Source organism: Balaenoptera physalus, assembly GCF_965194825.1.
Source record: "Balaenoptera physalus genome assembly, chromosome: 2".
NCBI classification, from domain to species: Eukaryota; Metazoa; Chordata; class Mammalia; order Artiodactyla; family Balaenopteridae; genus Balaenoptera; species Balaenoptera physalus.
The window spans coordinates 18,890,844-18,909,898 of record NC_138883.1 but is presented as its reverse complement, the minus strand read 5'-3'; the positions used below and the strand labels follow the sequence as shown (position 1 = coordinate 18,909,898).

General features: G+C 34.5%; 2 long non-coding RNA genes across 2 annotated transcripts in view; both read right to left on the bottom strand.

Moving 5' to 3' along the window:
- The window catches only part of LOC309655449, a 21,825-nt gene extending 14,019 nt beyond the window's left edge, over nucleotides 1-7,806 (bottom strand). Inside the window, exon 1 of the long non-coding RNA XR_014260844.1 lies at nucleotides 1-7,806. This exon is cut by the window's left edge and continues 4,200 nt beyond it. This is a non-coding gene — a long non-coding RNA (uncharacterized lncRNA).
- Nucleotides 1-19,055, bottom strand: part of LOC309655811 — a 685,393-nt gene that overhangs the window by 168,739 nt on the left and 497,599 nt on the right. The gene's annotated exons all lie outside the window — the stretch shown is intronic.

Genomic DNA, 19,055 nt, shown 5'->3' with positions numbered 1-19,055 from the left:
AAAAGAAGAGGTGCTGTATGTTAATTGAACTTATATTTTTGCATATTGTCATCTTATCACCCTATTGAATTGCCTCTTGGGTTCATATAAGATCCATCCAAATTGCCATTTTGTTCACAACTACTCTATCTCATCCAGCAAAATGTTGGCAACAAGCCCATTACCCAGATTTGCCTTCTCATAATATGGGGTATGGAAATATCAGCTAACATTTCTTTAGTGTTTATTATATGCTTTCTGTTAGATGCTTTATAGCCTTTATATCAGTGAATCCTCTCAATTCTAAGTATTGGTTGGAATGGAGAAAACAGAGATTTAGAATGGATTAACAGATGTTTCCAAGGCCACACATCTGGTAAGGAGTGAAGCAGAAATTCATGCATAAATGTAACTCTATTCTCCATGCTCTCTTTAATACATTATGTTACATCACAATTACTTTTGAATTTTAAAAATCCACATAGGTGAAGGCTAACACATTTTATAAAGTTAAAGTCTTTAAAAATGTATATTAAAAGCTTTAGAAAAAAATGATGGTATGACATATCTTGGTAGTTCAGTGAGAAAAATATGTTCTCAAAAAAAAGAAAAGAAGAAGAAACATGGACAAAGGCAAAAGGATGCGGTGGGTGGGATTAAATCACATAACAATCTTCTGCCTCTTGACAATGTAAATGTTTCATGATTCACATGCTAAACCTTTCTTTCATTTGTGTCACTGTAGACACTAAGCAATGGGTTTTTGTTGACAATTAGCTCTCAGTCTGTTTGGTGTCACTATGTGCACACAACACATGTTAGACATTGGAATCTCAACATGTCATTAATGAACAAGAATTCTGGGTGTTAGAAAGAAATCCCAGAAAAAAATAATTTACAAAATATTTTAGTCATGTTATTTCAAATGTGTCTAAAAAAACCTTCGATATATTTCCAGCATCTCTTTGAGAAGTGCTGACAGGTGTCCTTATTATTGAAGAAACTGTGGTGTTTCCAAAGATCTTTATCTAAGTAATATTTTTAGAATATATGTATATTGCAAATTATCCTTTTAGAATTCAAACTTATTACCATCATAGTAACAACACAGAAGTTAGATAATTTTTATGACAAAGCTCTGATCTATGAGAAATCAAAGGCCACATGTTCTTTTATTCTTTGCATTTTCTATAATCAGAAACAGTCCCTGTCAGTCTTTGTTTAGTTTGCTGAATAATATTCAATAAAAATAGAAAACAATTTACAATTTTAAGGGTAAATAATAGCATGGAATTTAATATGAAATAAAAAAGAAACTAAAATTAATCATGCAAGTTTTTCTGTAAAAGTCTTTACTTATTTCCAAGAGAAATACAATTTAATTTTCAAGTAGCTGTGTTATTTTATAAGGTGAAAGCAATATAAGACAAATCCTTAAGAATAATTTCCAGAAAAATAATACTTAAAACATTAAAACTTCCTCAGTGAAATTTACCAAGCAACTGACTACAACAAAATGCTTTTTAAATTATCGTGATCAACTATAGAAAAAAATTACTCTAATATACAGAACTAAAGAATAAATAAAATGTTATTTCCATATTATTGATTTTGCTATGAGCAGAAAAATGTCTACAAATCTCATTAATTCTTAATCTGAAAACCTCTGAGAAATACTTCACAGTTTTTAGAAGTCATTGAAAAAAACAGAATGTAGGTTGTCTTTTATTTCTTGTGTATGTCTCATCTTTGTTCCCCAAGCATGTTGCACTCAGTAGGTGCTTCATAAAAGACTTAATATTGCAGAGAAGAAGTTGGGCTAACACAAAGACTGGCATCTGTAGATATTTTCCAGATAAAGTTAAAGGGCCAGTGAAGGTCATGACATTTTGAAAACATTTCAAGATGAAGGAATTTTTCTTAAGAAAAAAAAAAAAAATCTATTGTATAATCACTTCCAAAATGATCATCTCCTTCACAAGGAATTTTTTTATCCTTCTTTGAAACTCCCATTCCAAATTCAATGAAAGTTGTACTTAAATGTTTCTATGAAATTTCTCCCGGTTTTCATCAAAATAAAATTTTCCCACTAAGTCAATCTGCGGCATTCCAGGGAACGAACAGGGAGAAGATGCCATTCTTATTCTCTGTCAAACTCCTTTTCCAATTCCTAATTCGAAGCACTGGATCTGAATATATTTGGCGACGACTCTCAAAACATGAAATTTGTTGGCTGACAAGTAATGATATCTATTCCAGCTTAACTACAAACACAAGAACATTTTTTTGTGTGGTTGCTATGGAGGAGGTATTTTGAACAGCTGCAGCAGCGAATGGAATAAAAAATTGGAGGTCAAATTGTCTTTATTCCAGATTATACAGATCAGCATTTGTAAGATGCAAACAACACACCATAATGAGCTGTAGGTTTCCTGTTTGCAATTTCCCACAGTAACAATTACCATCACTGCAGTGGTACTCTCCGCGGATTATTTTTGGGCTATTTTAGAGCCAGCCCTTGGGAAACATCTGCTGAATTTGAACTTCACTACCTAAACCACACCACTTCTAATAATACTTCATAATAACGAATATTAATATGAATGATTCCAGTACACACTTTTGAGCACTTATTATATGCAGGCACTGTGATAAGCATTTTGCATGTTACACAATTATTCCACGAGTTAGTTACATTAATATCCCTATTTGAAGAATATAGGACCTGAGGCTACAAAGGTAAACTGACTTGTCATTTACAGAGATGGTGATGTTGATTGTTTGTGGCAGAGTTGGGAATACAATTTAAGTGTTTCTGGCATTTATGGTCTATATACATGTGATTGCCTCATTGTCCTGATAGCCCCCTCCTCTGAACTTCTTTGGTATTTATGGGCAAACAGCTTACATGATGCTTAATCACAAACTGCTTGCAGTATTAGTTTTGTTTTTCATCCAATATTTTCTTATATATATATACATATGTGTATATGTATATGTACACACAATATAATAGATAGTATAATATGATACAATAAAATAGATAATATAAGCAAGATGCCAGATAAATAATACTGAAAACAATTGCTACATTTCTTAGAATATAGACTAATAACAATGGGAGGACAAGGAAAGGTAGGCAACTAAGGTTTAAGGATTATGACTTGATATCATATACCATGTGCTTCATTATATAAACAGTAGTAAAAATGCATCATTTCTTTTGCTGTCAAGAACCCCATCTCCCTCCTAAATGCACCATTATTTCCTCTGGGGAAGTTATCTTTCCTTGGTTGGGCTGCTTTCCTAGTGAGAGTTAGTAGAAGCAAATGGATCGTCCTCCTCCACACCTTCCACAGAGTCAATTGTCTGAGACTTTATATCTTGAATGTTACTTGCAGAAGCCAGTAAGCCAGAATCGACACAGCCTGTCCTGCTGCTTCACAGTCCTTCAGAGCTCAGAGCTTAGTGTCTTCCATCTTCAAGCCTGCTTTTCCAGCCTCCCAGTGACCCTCTGGAATGCTAACCTTTCAAGAACTCCCCCTGTGTTTAAGTCAGCCACAGTGAAGCCAGAACTCCCTGGCAAGACCATGCTAGTTGAGTGCATCAGGCTCTCCTCCTGATTGGTTGAGTCTTGAGTCACAGATAGACACTGATAGGTAGAGGATACCTACTGATAGAGAATGTGACCATCACTCCCAGTCAAAAGCTTGCTGTTAACTGGGGAGAGGGGGAGAAAAAGAACCAAATGAGGCACAGTAAAAGGGCTTCTTAAATTTTCTTATGAGCTCAGATTTTTTTTAAAGGCATGTAAGAATTAGAAAGAGACATAGTTGGGAGTCAAAGAGGTACTTTAAGGCAGTTGAGTTAGTCTAATTCTTACATGTCTTTTAAAAATTTGAGCTTAGGAATCAGAGGATCCTTGCTCAAGGTAAAGAACTGTCACTTATTCCAGGACAGGAAATTGGCAAGTCTTACTACCACATGAGTGCATTTCATAAACTATACAAGGGGTAGACCTACCTTTTATCTAAGAGTCTAGTAGCTTTATTACTCATTGTTGAATATAACTTGAAGATATCAAAATAATATGTTTGTACCAATTGAAGATAAATGAATGTATATTCATGAAATGTTAGTTATTTTTAAAAAGAAATACTTATATTTCTTCACTATACTTATATTCTTCATTGTACTTATTCAACTAAGAAATACATTTTAATGCAATATAAACTTTAATGCAATATAAAATGAGCACACTCATTTGTACCACAAATATCCCCCAGACCAATAATGAATGTTTGTCACTAAGAGTTCCAAATGACTTTCATTGATAACAACATTTTATTTTGAGGTGCTTTAAATAGTCCCCTATTGACAGATCACAACTTCTGTTTCTTAGCAACCTTTAATTTGTTGTAATGAAACATCTGATTCATGCTAAAGAATTTAAATTACACATATACAAGTCGTTTCTGCTGGAGAGTGAAAAGAGAAATGTTAATTCAGGTTTTGTCTAATGATAACATATTCTGAAACAGTATGGTCTCAGTTGAGAGTTTTTCCCTGAAAATTTCTTAATTAGTTTTGATTTGTTTTAGAAGTAGAGAAATCACACAAATTCCACAAAAATAATTGTTTTAATAGCTCACAGTCTGTTACTATAGATCACTTAATGAGATAATTTGTAGGGAAGTTCACAGTTAATCAGCCTTTAAAGGAGAGCCAAAGTATACTACATATACCAAGAAACTGCCAAGACTCCACCAATGTTGGTTAAATTCCAGATGCCTGATGCAAGGTCACAGTGATCACTGTAGCAACACACACTTCTAAGGGATCATTTGACTCCACTAAAAGTCATTTTTCAATGATTTATATTTGAAACTAAATGATGTATCTTTATTCACAGAGGAACACTTTCTGCAAGCTATTAGGTGAATCTTCTATTTAACAAATATATCTTTGGAAGGTGTACTATTATCTATGGGAAAACACAGGAAATCATTTCAATTACATCATTATATTCAATAACTATTTATTAAGGCTTATTTTGTACTGGTTACAATAGAGACTCAAAGATGCTACACTATGTTCCTGTATTCAGTGAGCCTATTTTTTTCTATCTGAGGATCATATAGGGTCATAAATACCTTAATGAGCTAAAGAAGGGAATGGTTAATGTGAACTGGCAAATTAAGAAAAAGCTTCATGGATAAGGGACTCATGGAGGTATATTTTGAAAGGATAGAAATGCCATAAGAAAAGACCAAGTATAAGAAGAGAAATCGATAAAAGCACAAATACATAAAAACTTGTGCTTACCAGGGATGCAAGGTAGGTCTCAGATCATGAATGACAGAATTAGATGAGCTAATTTTAATAAAATTAATTTTAGATCACAAAAGAACTAAAGCGTGTCTCTTAAAAATGGCACTAGCTCTTTGTGCATGTAGAAGTTTACTTTAGAGAAGGAGAGTTCAATTTGCTGAAGGTCTTTAAGGTAGAGCTTTTTAGTCTAGCTGGTGAAATAGAGTGTTTAGGGGATTTGTTAACCCTCAAAAATTGCATGCAAAATTTTTTGTTTGAATTTTTCTACTTGGTCTGTAACTCCTCAAAATTGTAAATATTGCTGTAAGATCATACAGAACCTATAAATGGGGAAATAGTTTCCCAATTTCAGTAAATTAAATGTCCATCAAGTTACTTGCTAAAATCAGAAATCTGAGAGTAAATCTTGACACTATGTTATAAATCACTATTCTATTTCCAAAATATGAAATCTTTATCTGTCTATCTCTACCAATATCCTTTTTACCTAAATCACCATTTTCTTCTCACCTGGATTAATTCAATTATCTCTTTAAAGGCTTTATCTCCTAATTATCTCTTCTCCATTTTCAGTGTAATTTTTAAGAATATAAATCAGCTCTGAGCTCTTTCTTAAAAATCCTTCAGTTATTCTTTGAATTACAATGCAATTCAAATTCTGCAAAAGGGACTACCTACCAATCCCTCCTCTCACCGCTCTCCTCCTGTCTGTGCTCCAGCTATACCAATAATCTGAGTTTTTTTTTCATTTCCCCAAACATAGACAGCTTATTATCAATGCAGGGTCTTTGATACCTTCCACCACTAGCACTTGTCCGGGCTTTAGTGTTACTTGCTCAGAGACTCTACCCCAAACAAAAGTCTAAATTACCTCTTGTTATGAATCAGAGCACCTGGTTACTTATCTTTATATTATACATTAGAGAATCTACCATCGTTGTGTTTGTTTCGCCTAAGGGGAGACTAGGTAGGACCAGGGCATAAGCTAAACTGAGTCATAGCTCATTCATTATCATATACACAACATCTAGAATGACGTCAACCAGCTACTTGATGCTCAAAATGTGTGCTTGAAACAATTAATAAGTTTGCCTTCCCCCAATTTCTCTGCTTATACTTTATAGGTAATGCACATTAGAAGACCACATCATCCACTTGTATTTCCTCAAAAAAAAAAGGCAAAATATTTTATATTTGTAAGATTTGAGCAGCCAACTTTAGGCAAATAGTAGTCAGAGGGGTAAAGCAGGTTAAAAATTCTGGGATTTTCACCAATGTGTGTGGTAGATCAAATAAGAGATGTCCCCAAATGTTCTTGACCTGATTCCTGAAATCTGTGAATTTTATGGCAAAAGAGATTTTGAAGATGTGGCTAAGGGGAGGGACCTTGAGATGGGGAGATTATCCTGTATTATTATTCAGATGCACCCAATGTGATCAAAAAGAACTTAAAAATGGAGGCAGAAAAGGACAGAGCGAAATGTGACCTCAGAAGAATGGTCAGAGGGAGATACAACATTGCTGGCTTTAAAGGTGGAGAAAGGGACCATGAGCCTCTAAAAAGTGGAAAAGGCAAGGAAACAGATTCTCTTCTAAAACCTCCAGAAAGGAATGCAGACCCACTGACATCTTGATTTGAGCCCAGTGAAACCTGCATCTGACTTCTACTCACCATAACTGTGTGATAAAAAATTTGTATTTTTAAGCTTTTAAGTGTGTGGTAGGTTTGTTACAGTAGCAACAGAAAATAAAGGCAATGCCTTTAATTAAATGCATTCTGGGCAGCCCTTTACTATTATATACAGCAGTTCCCGAAACTTTTTCAGTCTCTAAGTGTAAAAGTATCCGATAGGGCATATATCCTTCTAAAGATCTAGCAAGTCTTGCTTTTTTTTAAAGATAGTGTGACAGGTCACACCAATGGCCCTAATTGTTCAAACTCAGTTAATTCCAAAACAAATAAAATGAGTTAGTATCTCATTAGCTGATTGCTACCCATTATGCCTACTTATCAGCAGTTAGTTTTCAGGTTAAATTATAACAGTTTAAAAGGGAGAGAGTTATCAGCTGAAATTCTGAGCACCTGTCACCTTTCAGAGAAACTGTGCCTTATCACCAAACTACTCTCCTCAAGAGTGACACCCAAGCATTTAGCCATAGAACTGTCTCTATTTTGGAAAAAGTGAACCATCTGGGTCTAAGGCAGAGAGGATCTTGACAATTAGTTTGCATTATTTTCCTTACTTTGTTCTTTTTTTTTTTTTTGAAAACGAACTGCCTCTCCTTTGATTTGCTACACCTGACAGAATAAACGTCAACGGAAAAAAATCATACATGTCTATTTCCCTACCTTTTTTTGGAGGGGGAATCTTCTGAGTTCTCTCAAAGGTATTTCCTCCATGGTAAAAGAGCATAGAATATAGATCTTAATTTACTTCACTGAAAGAGATATTTCACTGAATTTTCACTCTCAACCCCCCTTTTCTATGTACTAAATTCTTTATGGCACCTTTCCTCTTAAGCCCCTGCTAGCAATTCAACACAGTCAGTGCTTCTGTAAAATTAAATTCTATGGTCTGAATAAAAAGGGGCTTTGGGGAACTTACCTAAACCCCACAACGGCTTCTAAAACTTTTTCATTCAATTACATCCAGTGGGGGAGACAATTCTAAAGCCACAGCCCCATCCTGATATTTCTATACTTACATTTACTAAAAATTCATGAAAACTTTGGCTTTTCTGCCTGTATGTATTTGTGTCTACTTTAGTATATATTTGTGTCTACCTCCATTCCCTCCAAAATTTTATGTTTAATAGCTTCGAAGAACATACACTACACATTTATCCATTTCTTAGTTTATTACTGAATTATTCAATTTGAGAAATTTTCTTATATTAGTATGTGTCATTAACTCTCACAGGTAGTATGCATAAATGAGTCAGTTGTGTAAATGTGGCCCAAAAATATAATCAGAAGACAATCTGAAACATGTCATGATGTTAAAAAGGAAGAACCCTTAGGGCTAAATCACTCTATATCTTCATGGGGCTCAGATTTAAATGTAAATAATTTTCAGGAGGGTAGCATACAATGTATGTGGATATTATGTATAGGTCTATGTAGAGTATAATGTATAGTACTATGGCTGCAATTTTCAGAATTAGCACTGAAGCAATGAGACTCAGACAAAACTTGAACAGGATGTTGAGGATGGAAAGGAGTGCCTAGCGGACATTCAGGGAGTGGGGTTGGCAGTTCTGGCCCTTGAAAGTGAAGGAGCCATTTTAGTTCCCAAGGTTAAGCACCTGGGGATATGCTGAGCTGCTGCCCAGCAGTGTTCTCACACTTCAGGTAGTGTATCAGAATTGCCTGGAGGCTTTGCTCTTCGCCTCCATCCCCAGGATTTCTGATTCAGTAGATCTCCGGCGGGGCTGAAAATGTGTATTTCTAATGAGTTGTAAGCGACGCTGATGTTGCTTTTTCAGAGACAAGACTTTGAGAACCACTGAGCTAGAGGAACTCAGCAGACAAATTTGGTCAGGTTCATTTTTTGGTTTTTAACTATGAATTTGAGAGCTCCCAGGAGGGAAAAACCAGATGTAGTACTGACAGATAAAATACTGCTTTTCTAATCAAAGGTATAGATTTGTGTCACATTAAGTGGCATGAAATGACCCTTTAAGATACATATAAGTATTAGTAACATATATGCAGGGTTAAAATAATAATAGAGAAGCTGTTTAATCATTTTTAAACAGTTATTTTTAACAATGTTGAAATATTTTACTTAATGTTTGATGCCTATAACATTTCAAATTACTAAATGCATAAGTAAGGCACTTTATTTCCTAGTCTTTTTCGGAAACGATATTAACTATTTATTCGTTTAGCAGTCTTGTTTAAATAATTTGTACCTTTTAATGATACTTTAGTTATTTTGAATTCTTTGAAACAGACATTTTATCACCTGTCTGCTTTCACAAAGACTGAATTGTCAAGTGGGAAGATTCTATTGTTTTTACCTTTTCAAAGATTACTTTCCACATGAAGTGACTTCGCCCAAGAAATGACATATCTTAATTCCTTTCTTGTTCACTACTTTAAAAGTCAGTGGAGGAATACAGTTCAAGGCCCTGGTTCCCAGGATATACATCTCTACAAAATGCTAAGCTCTGATTTAAATCTTTAATATTCAATTATCTTAACAGATAACTGAGTTTTTCCAGTACTTACCCAGGACAGGACATTATATAGGGACAAAAGGTCCATCTTGAAGATTAGTTAGTGATATGTCAGTTCTTCCTATTTTCTAAAGCCTCTCACAGAACCACACAGCTCTGACTCTCATTACCCCACACCTACAACTGAAGAAATTAACATATTGGTACACGCCCACTCCTCCTGGCATCTTGCAAGTAAGTAGAGGAATGAAGTCCATAAGGAAGAAACTCTCCCAAGCGGCGTAACCCACTCACAATGATCTATCATATCAAACTGCCAGAAAAAGTTTATTAGCAAAGAAACCAAAGGAATGATGTATTGTGTAAAGAAAGGAAGAAATATCACCTTTACCCTCTCCATTCCCAGCCATCAATATTCAAAAGAAATCCTAGAATATTGTTTTTCTTTTATCTGGTACCTAGAAAGAAACTAAAGCACATTTGGACTGTGAAAAGCTATGTCAGGATATTAAAATTTATTTGATTTCCTGTTATGTACATTTATAAGTAGTCATGTATGCACAAATTTATGTAGTTAGGGACAAGAAACAATTTTGTAAATATCAGTCTCCTGAGACCATATTGCTATGGTCTTCCCTATGTAATTTTTGTTATCTTTCCTTTGGTCAGTTTCCTTGTCTATATTTTATCACTTGAATAAACTATTTTTTTATTTTTTTGTGATATTGCCACCTTCCCAAAATTAAAGCTATTAACTCTACATGCATAGGCCTGGAAGTTGATTTATTCACATACACCAATCTAATTTTCCTGCTGTTGATGATCTTAAAAAGTTGGCATAAGATTTTCTTCTGGGCGCAGAAGTTCCTCATGTTTCTATTATAGATAATATTCTTTTATAACAAGAAAGAGAGGAAATTTAAAAATATTTTATGTTTGGGGGCAGAGAATACTATTTAGAATTGCTGTTGCATGACCATGAGGCAGAACCAAGGAACACATGTTGGGGGACAGAGTGGCAAGTAACTAACTGTATCCAAAACACACATGTTTTCTTCTGATGATGCTCCAAAAACGTGTTTTAGATAAAATCCAAATATATCCACAGCCATTTCCAAAACTTAAAGTTTTTAGTTATTTTAGTTTTCCATTTGAACTGAACTTCATGCAATTCTAAACTATTGGAAATTTGAATAGGACACCCTATACAGAATCTGTGGTTGTTGAGATTTAAAGCTAATTGTATACATTCAAGGAGTTTATGCAGTTCAAATATTTGACAGTAGGTATATACAATGCTGAAAATATAGAGGCTAACAGAGCTATCAGTTAGAGACCAACTGTCATACAGCAACCCTTATTGTCTCTGATTAACTGTATGAGGAAGGTATAAGAGAGAAATGGGAGAGGGAACCAAAATACCTATTTTGTTCTAGTACTTTAAATAATCCAAATTAAAATAAGATGGTCTTAATATAAGATCAGTTTACCTATGTAATCTTGTCCTGATGTGTTAAAACCATAGGTTTATTGCACCCTGTCATTATATCAGTAAATACTATCTAGATTTGTAATAATTTTCAGAAATTGTGTTTTTAATATGTAAGGTAAGTAAAAATCTTTTCCTCTATTGACTTTGTTAATTTCTTTTACATTTTTTATTGAATCTTGGTAGGTAATTCAATTACATGAGCACACTAAATACATCTCTCTATATTGAAATTTGTGGTTTGAAATCATCAGTGTGAACTTCAGTCTTTTGTGTTTTGGTTAATAAAAAATATAAAATTTGAATAACAAATCATACTAAAATGTTATTAGAGTCTTTCATGCTTTACTTTCTAACAGTAAATGAATACCACAAGAGGAAGCAGAAAAATAATGAAGTTCCTGTTATCTAACAACCCCTGGTAAAATAGACTGTTTCTTTGAAGAAATCAAAAGTGCCACTTATAGTTTTATCTCAGGCTCAATTTTTGAATGTTAATTATTAAGTATCCTGGGAAAAATGTTTCTTGCATATCAGGTTGGATTCTAGTTCATTGGCTACATAAGTAGTGATTTTACCTAAGATACGTGTGATTAATGATGTAATTTACCCAGGCTACAGAGAAACAACCCAAAAGACAAAAGAAAAGTCCAGCTTTTAACCACAAATGATATATGATGGTCTTCTGATTTGAATAAGAAAGGTAACTCTCCATAAAATATTTATTTAAGGGCTCCCAGATTAACTATTTTGATGGAAATGACTGATCTATTTTAATAAACTGGATCAATTCATCCAAACAACCAATTTTAATTATTTTTTTTACTTTGATCATTAATTAGAGAATGATTTATATGGCACAGCCAAGACATAGTAATAAAAACAAATGCATTCTTCACAAGTAATTTTTTTTAAATGCCATCTGAGATGAAAAACAGAATAAAACTGTTGCCCACCTTTCCCCGAACTTTCTATATTGCGTTCATTAATGTTTGTTCCAGCTTTAATGTAAATTTCCAATGATAATATGAGATTAATAATATCACACCTATTTTTAATTTTAGCCTTCAGGCTTTGGTTCCTACTTTATACATTAAATGCAAATAAAATTGTATAAAATTTCACACACTCACCTGCAAACTAACACATGTGTGTGTCTGAATCAGAAGAAAGGAATTGACAGAAAACTTACTTTTAGGGAAAATAACAAAATTTTTGATATAGGCCCTACTTGTTTACTGAAAAATCTAAGTAAAAAGTTCCTTCTGGTGAAGTAATTATCAAAGCAAATATGTAGGAGGCATTTCAATGTTAATCAAAAAACTATTTATTATCACAAACCTTTCTTTCAGATAGATAAAGCTGAATTTCAGTTTTTAGTTTATGCCAGTTCTTCATAATTGCCAATGTACCTACACAGGCAACTGTCTATTCATACAAAGAGTAGACAAGAGCACTTGTTTTGTCAGTATGAGCACATGGAGAGCTGGCTAGATCACTGAACATACACAAACCCTAATTCCCTGAAAAATGGTTCAATAATACCACTGTTTCAATAAAAGATTCAGGCATGGGTTTCCTTTAAAATTTCCCCTCCTGTCACACATTCTTAGTTGAATTCGGTACTTGAACTTTACCACTATTTCAAAACATCAGTATGTTCAGCGTCAGCTACTATAAGCTTAGAATTGGTGATATTAATGCAAACCCTTGGTGTCCAGGATCCCTTCTTTCATAGATTCCCTCATCCCCACCTCAACCTTCCCCACCCCAGACACTTGGCCCAAATTAAGTTCATGTTATCTCAGTTCTTCTATTTTCTAGATTTCTTCCACCGATAATAATGCATCACCAAATCCAGGAATCATGCCCTAAATTCTGGTCCAAAGGACTGGGCTTTTGAAATTTAATGCTTGCCAGTGGTTGGGACTGAGCCTCCTCTTAGCAATTTGCTCCTTACCACATGGGCCATCCAAAATAGGACCTGACTTTGAACAACTACTGAAACCTCTAGACAGTTAGTTACCTGAATTCAAATAACATGTTTTATCCTCTATATCATTCTCCTTTTATTTGTCTACTCTTGGTCCTCTGGTCTCCAGATGTCTATCACATCTTAGGAAGCTGCTATATTTCATTCACCTCTTTGAAAAAGGAGAGGTGGGAAGAAGATTTAGATGTGAAAGCAAGAGTCTGGAGCTGAGAATATGTAAGTATCAGTAAAAATTCAGGGGTTTTCTTATTGAAAGTTAAGCAAAATACTCTTTGTATTCTTTTCAGTAAAGTATTTTTTAATTCAAAAAAATTATATGCTATTTTTTTACTTTCAAAAATTTGGAAAATTCTGGCCTAACTCCAAAACTAAGAGATGAAGGGGAAGGGAGAGAAATAGAGCACAGTTGCTTGCATACAAGTAATGAAGACAAAAAATTAAGAGCTTCCTTCAAGTGGAAGGTAACACTTCCGGAAAAGAGACTGGTCAAGCTTTACACAACTATATCTTCCCACATAGAGTGACTGCCTTTCAAAGCTCTCCCCTGCCTTTCCCTCAGGTAAGATTCCATTTAATCTATCAGTGTTTGCCTTTTGAGGGTGAGAGTCTCCTAAACATCTAATAAGAAATGACATTATCAGAATATAAAACTGCTATTTATTTTGTTTTATTGTTTTTACCTTTCATTTAAAACATAATCATCTTTTATTTCTGCCCATCTATTAGTTCCATTTTGTTGATAGCTAAATCAAGGACAAATATGAAATCAAATTATCTGGTTAAAAATGTAGCTTCAAATAAAATTCATGCTTGTGATGATTGACACTCAGTGGCATCTGGAGAAGAAATGTGCTGTTTCTAGCTCACACTGATTAGGGAAAAATAATGGATATTAAATCAGTACACTAGCCCTAAATAAAATGAATTTCCCACTTAGTCGCATTTTGAAAATGATAATGGCTTTTCAAGTTTTATGATATATAAAATACTACCAATGATATATAAATTACAAGCGAAATGGAAAAAAAGAAAGGGAAAAGAAAGATACTGGCCCCTTTGGTCAGTATCACACCAGACAAGTTTGTTAATAGGAGACTGACATTTATGAAACTGTAAATCTGAGATGGATATTTAGTAACTGCAAGTTTCATTAAAGATTTCTCTTTGTATAATGTTTTAAAGTTATCAATTGATGTTGGATATTATCCCATTTTTTACAAATCCCTATGAGTAGACATAGTAACGATAGTATACATAGCAGATCATCTCCATTTTTAGAGAAAACTGATGCCTTGAGATATTAAGCTGTTTGTCTTGGTGATGTGTATACCATGTACAGTTTGAGGAACTGAAGAAGTCTCTGATTATCGGCTCCTTCCTTTGCATTCCCTCTGGGTGGAAGGGACATGAACACGATAGCACTGAGCATCAAAATGTTCTCTCTTCCCATTGTTTCTGAATTCCTATAGCAACTACCATCTGCTTGAGAAACTTTCTAAGGATATAAACATTGTGCGTGTCATATCCATATACTTAGATTTATGAAACAGATATTTATTGAGAATCTAAGCTGTGAAAGACACAGTAAAGGTCACAAAAAATGAATAATGACATTTTCCTGCCCTCAGTGAGCTCTCCATCTAGTAAGGAAGATTAAAAAAAAATACAAACATAAGGGGAAAAAAGCAATCTAGTGAGTAAAAAGTGGAGAAAAATCCATTTGCTGTATGAATCAGATGAGGAAGACAGAACCTCCAAATAAGCACAACACAACTGTGTTTCAAAAAATTAAAAAATATAAACATGAAATACAAAGATCATGGTACTTTCAGGCTGAGGGAATAACATGAAAAAAAAATCATGGGAACAGGAATATCTGAGGACAGTTTAATGTGGAATGCAGAATATTTGAAGGCAAATAATGGTAAGTAAAATTGGAAGGGTTGGTGAAGGCATGGACATCTTTGTACATCAGTCAGGATGTGTTTCCAGCTAAAAAGGCAATGGAGAGTTCTGAGGGATTTTTTCTTTGTTTTTGTTTTTGTTTGAATGGGAAGTTAAGTGATGAAATCACTTTGTTAAAAATAAAGAAATAAAGCTGCCTAAATACTGTTTTAGTTTAAAGAATGCAAATACTCTGGGATTGGAGAGCCATGTTAGGGTGGCAACTGTAATAATCTGGACCAAAGGTAATGACCAGTCCATACTAGACAAGGGGAATAGTGAGGGAAAGACGAGTTTGTAAACTGCTGTCAGGACAAGTCAAGCACATTTAGGGACTGACTAGACATCAGGACAAAGGGGACAGAGTTACAAATTATTGATTTTTCTCCTCTAGTTGACTGGAATACTGCCACTGCCTTTAATAGGAACAGAAAATCCCATGGAAATCTGAATTGAACAGAAATTGATGGATTCCATTTTTAAGAAACCTAAGAGAAGAAGTATCTTACACTCAAAAATAGGGAGAATGTTTTAAAATATGACAGGATTCATTCAAAGTTGTCAAGGAAAACCTCCTGTGCTCCCCTTTACTCTCACATGAGTACTACACTCACAGCACTTCTGATGCCAGATGCATGGGTTTATTCCCACACCAGCCAGTTCTTGGATACCAGCTGGGCATTCTACGATTCAGTGCAATTCTGACACTATCTACCTGGAGTTAGCATTATATCCCACAAATGAAGGGTTCAATCTGAGGAGACTGCCCCTTTGGATGACAATTCCAAATAACAGGTTGTCTCCACTACTTCTGAACAACCAACTATAAATAGGGGTTCCACAACCCTTTCCTAGTTTTCCATAATGTGCCAGAACATCTCACAGAACTCAGGGAAATACTTACTTATATTTACCAGTTTATTATATAATAAAGGATATGATATAGGATACAGATGAACAGCCACAGGAAGAGATACACAGGACAAGGTCCCTGAGAAGTTGAATGCAACACCCTCCCAGTACATGGAGGTGTTCACCAATCCAGAAGCTCTTCAAATTCTGTTTATTGGGATTTTTATGGAGGTTATATCATGTAGGCATGATTCGTCATTAACTCAGCCTCCATCACTTCTGCCCTTACTGGCTGAAAATTCCTAGCGTCTAATCATGACTTGGTCTTTCTGGTGACCAGCGCCCATCTTGAAGCTATCCAGGAGCTCACCAAGAGTTGACTCATTAGAGCAAAAGACATTCCCATCACCCAGAAAATTCCAAGGGATTTAGGATCCCTGTGTCAGGAACTAGCGTCAAAGATTAAATATTAGAACAAAAGATACTCCTAATGCTCTTACCACTTAGGGAATTGCAAGGACTTTAGGAGTTCTGTTCCATGAACTGGGACAGACACCTATATATATATATATATTTCTATTATAATTATCAATTAGTATTTTTCTTGAAATGAAGATATTTTGATTAGACAACTAGAGAAAAAACTCTGAATTCTTAATAGGGTCAAGGAAAAGTATTATCCAGTTGTGTTCTTACAGACAGGATCTGGTTATGTTAATTCATCTTTTTATCCACAGGTCTAAAGTAAATGCACCATTTATCTAACGGTTGATTGATGAGTTTGCCTTCCAAATCGAAAAGAAATATTTCTCACATTCCACTGCATTCCCATGTCAGATTTAAAGCATACAGTGTATTTAATTTTTTACCAATGTGCCAAATGGGGCTTATCAGAACATGATATTTGGGATCCATGCCATGGGGCCATCTTATAAGTGAAAAAGCTTTATAATGAGGTACTTCTGCTGCTGTGGCTGCCAGGAATAAATTCTTCAGTGAGGACTAAGCAGAGAGGCATTATGCCAAATTTCACACCAATTCAAATTGTATTTGGACTAACCTTTAGGGATGGAATTGATTTTCTGTAACAGAGTTTTACCACCACTGAGAATATTCAAAAGAAGACACTGTAGGCAATTCTAAAGACAAATTCCTGAACTGTTTTGTGTGATGACAACCTGATTGGAATAAATTTAGAGCCTCCCATGGTGACTATTTTGAAGGATCAAATATTCCTTGGACATAGACTTTCCAGTACTTTTGGTAAAAAGTCTATTTTATGATTTTATTATAATATACATGCATGTAAATACAAAGCCTGTCTGCAAACACACACACACCCCTGAAGACACACTGCTCTATTTGATATTTGGCAGATGTCATATTACTTTTTCAAATGTTTTAAGAATAGCACACTAAAACACATCCTTCCCAGTATGCAACCCCATGTGAATTTTAAGGAGTACAAAGTCTACCTTTGATTCATTTATACTTTAACTCATCAAAATGTCATGCCATGAGAGACATTTGATGTGCAAAAGACAGCTGGTTACTTCTCCAGTCTTTCCTTTCTCAGACACAAAATAACAATCTTAGCTAATTATAAACAAAACTACCTCCTTGTAAGATTTAGATCAACTCAAAGCTGAGGGGGAAAATGTTCTTTAAGTGTGCTTATGTTGAGAGGAAAAGAAAAAGAAAGTAAAACTAGGGAATATCAGAACTAAAGAGTCATTTAGTTTCCTGCCCTTAATTATCAGATGAAGTAATAAGCAAGAAAAGCAGGAAGCAGGAAGATGGATTGCCTTAGCCAGGGTGTTCTTGCAGGTCTGGGCCAGAACTAAGAGTGAGTCCTTTGTTGCAAAATCTAATTCTTCTTCCACTAGATAATAATGACTTTTCAAAGAAATCTATACCTATACATGAACAAATACACACCTATATATAGAGAGAGGATAAGTATGTATGCATATATATGTGTGTATATGTTTGAGTGTGCATGTTTGTGTGTGCATGTGTGTGTATGTTTGTGGGTGTGTGCATAGATAGATAAATACACAGACATGTTGACAGATAGACAGACTAAATTTTAAGGGTGGAACTGATTTTCTGGAACCAAATTTTACCACCACTGAGACTATTCAAAAGAAAACCCTGTAGGCCTTGTGAGCAATTTCTCATATACCTATAATTTATATAATCTTCTTATGACTCATATGATGCTCATCTAATTCATGTAATATTTGTATGATTTCATATATATGAATATAAAATAAACTTTGAAAATAATATTCTTTGAACTTTTGCTCAAATCATATTACAATTCAAATCTTAATGGGTTTTGTCCTAAGCCAAAAAGGTTTTTTGACGGGGCAGGAGGCAAGTGTGTCTGTGAAAATCTTAATGGTATAGTTATAAATTTCCTTTTAGAAAAGAATAAAATGTGGTATTTCTGTCAACTTTAGGAAACATTAGAATGCCTTTGTCTTGAATGACTGTCTTTACCTCTCTATATGATTACTTACCCAGGCACATGACCTGTCTATAGATCAAACCTAAGGTCAATGCTAAAGGCAACCTAAGTATGCACAGATTTATAATCTAATTTTGCTTCAATTCCAAGCAAAACGATTTTCCAATTTTGACTGAGGTCTCTTTTTTTTTTTTTCTTCTAATTGATGTCATTACTATCTGTCTATGGAACTGAACAAGCTTGAATTCCTTGGATAGGTGAGAATACAATCTCCCACGGGAACAAAGCATTAGCAATGGACAGAATTTATCAGAACTATTGACTTTGGCAAATCACAAGGTAGGTATTATAAACCAGTATAAAATCATGTAGGTTATCAGTGAAAGAATTCCCAATGGTTGTTACTGGATCATCAATGGATAAGAAAATTCTCATGATCCCTCCCCCTCCTCCTCAAACAGAGATAATAATAACAGTTCAGAGAGAGTGCTCACTAAAGTGTTTCCTGGCTTTGGTATTTCTGTTTTAGTAAAATATGATTTTGAAACTTTAATCAGTAATTTATTACTAATTAGGAGCATAAGTTTTAGAATACGGTTGAGTTTGGTTTAAATGCTGGCCTGCTACTTATTAGCTAAATAATTGGTTTTGATTCTATACAGTGCTAGACATTGTGCTAGACTCTGAAGGTACAAAGATATGCACATTGACCTCACAGCAGCCTTCCAGAGCTTCCACTCAGTGGACCAGAGAAGCATGCCCCCAAGGAGTCACAGAAATGATTGTAAAGTTACAACTGGGATGAATATGAC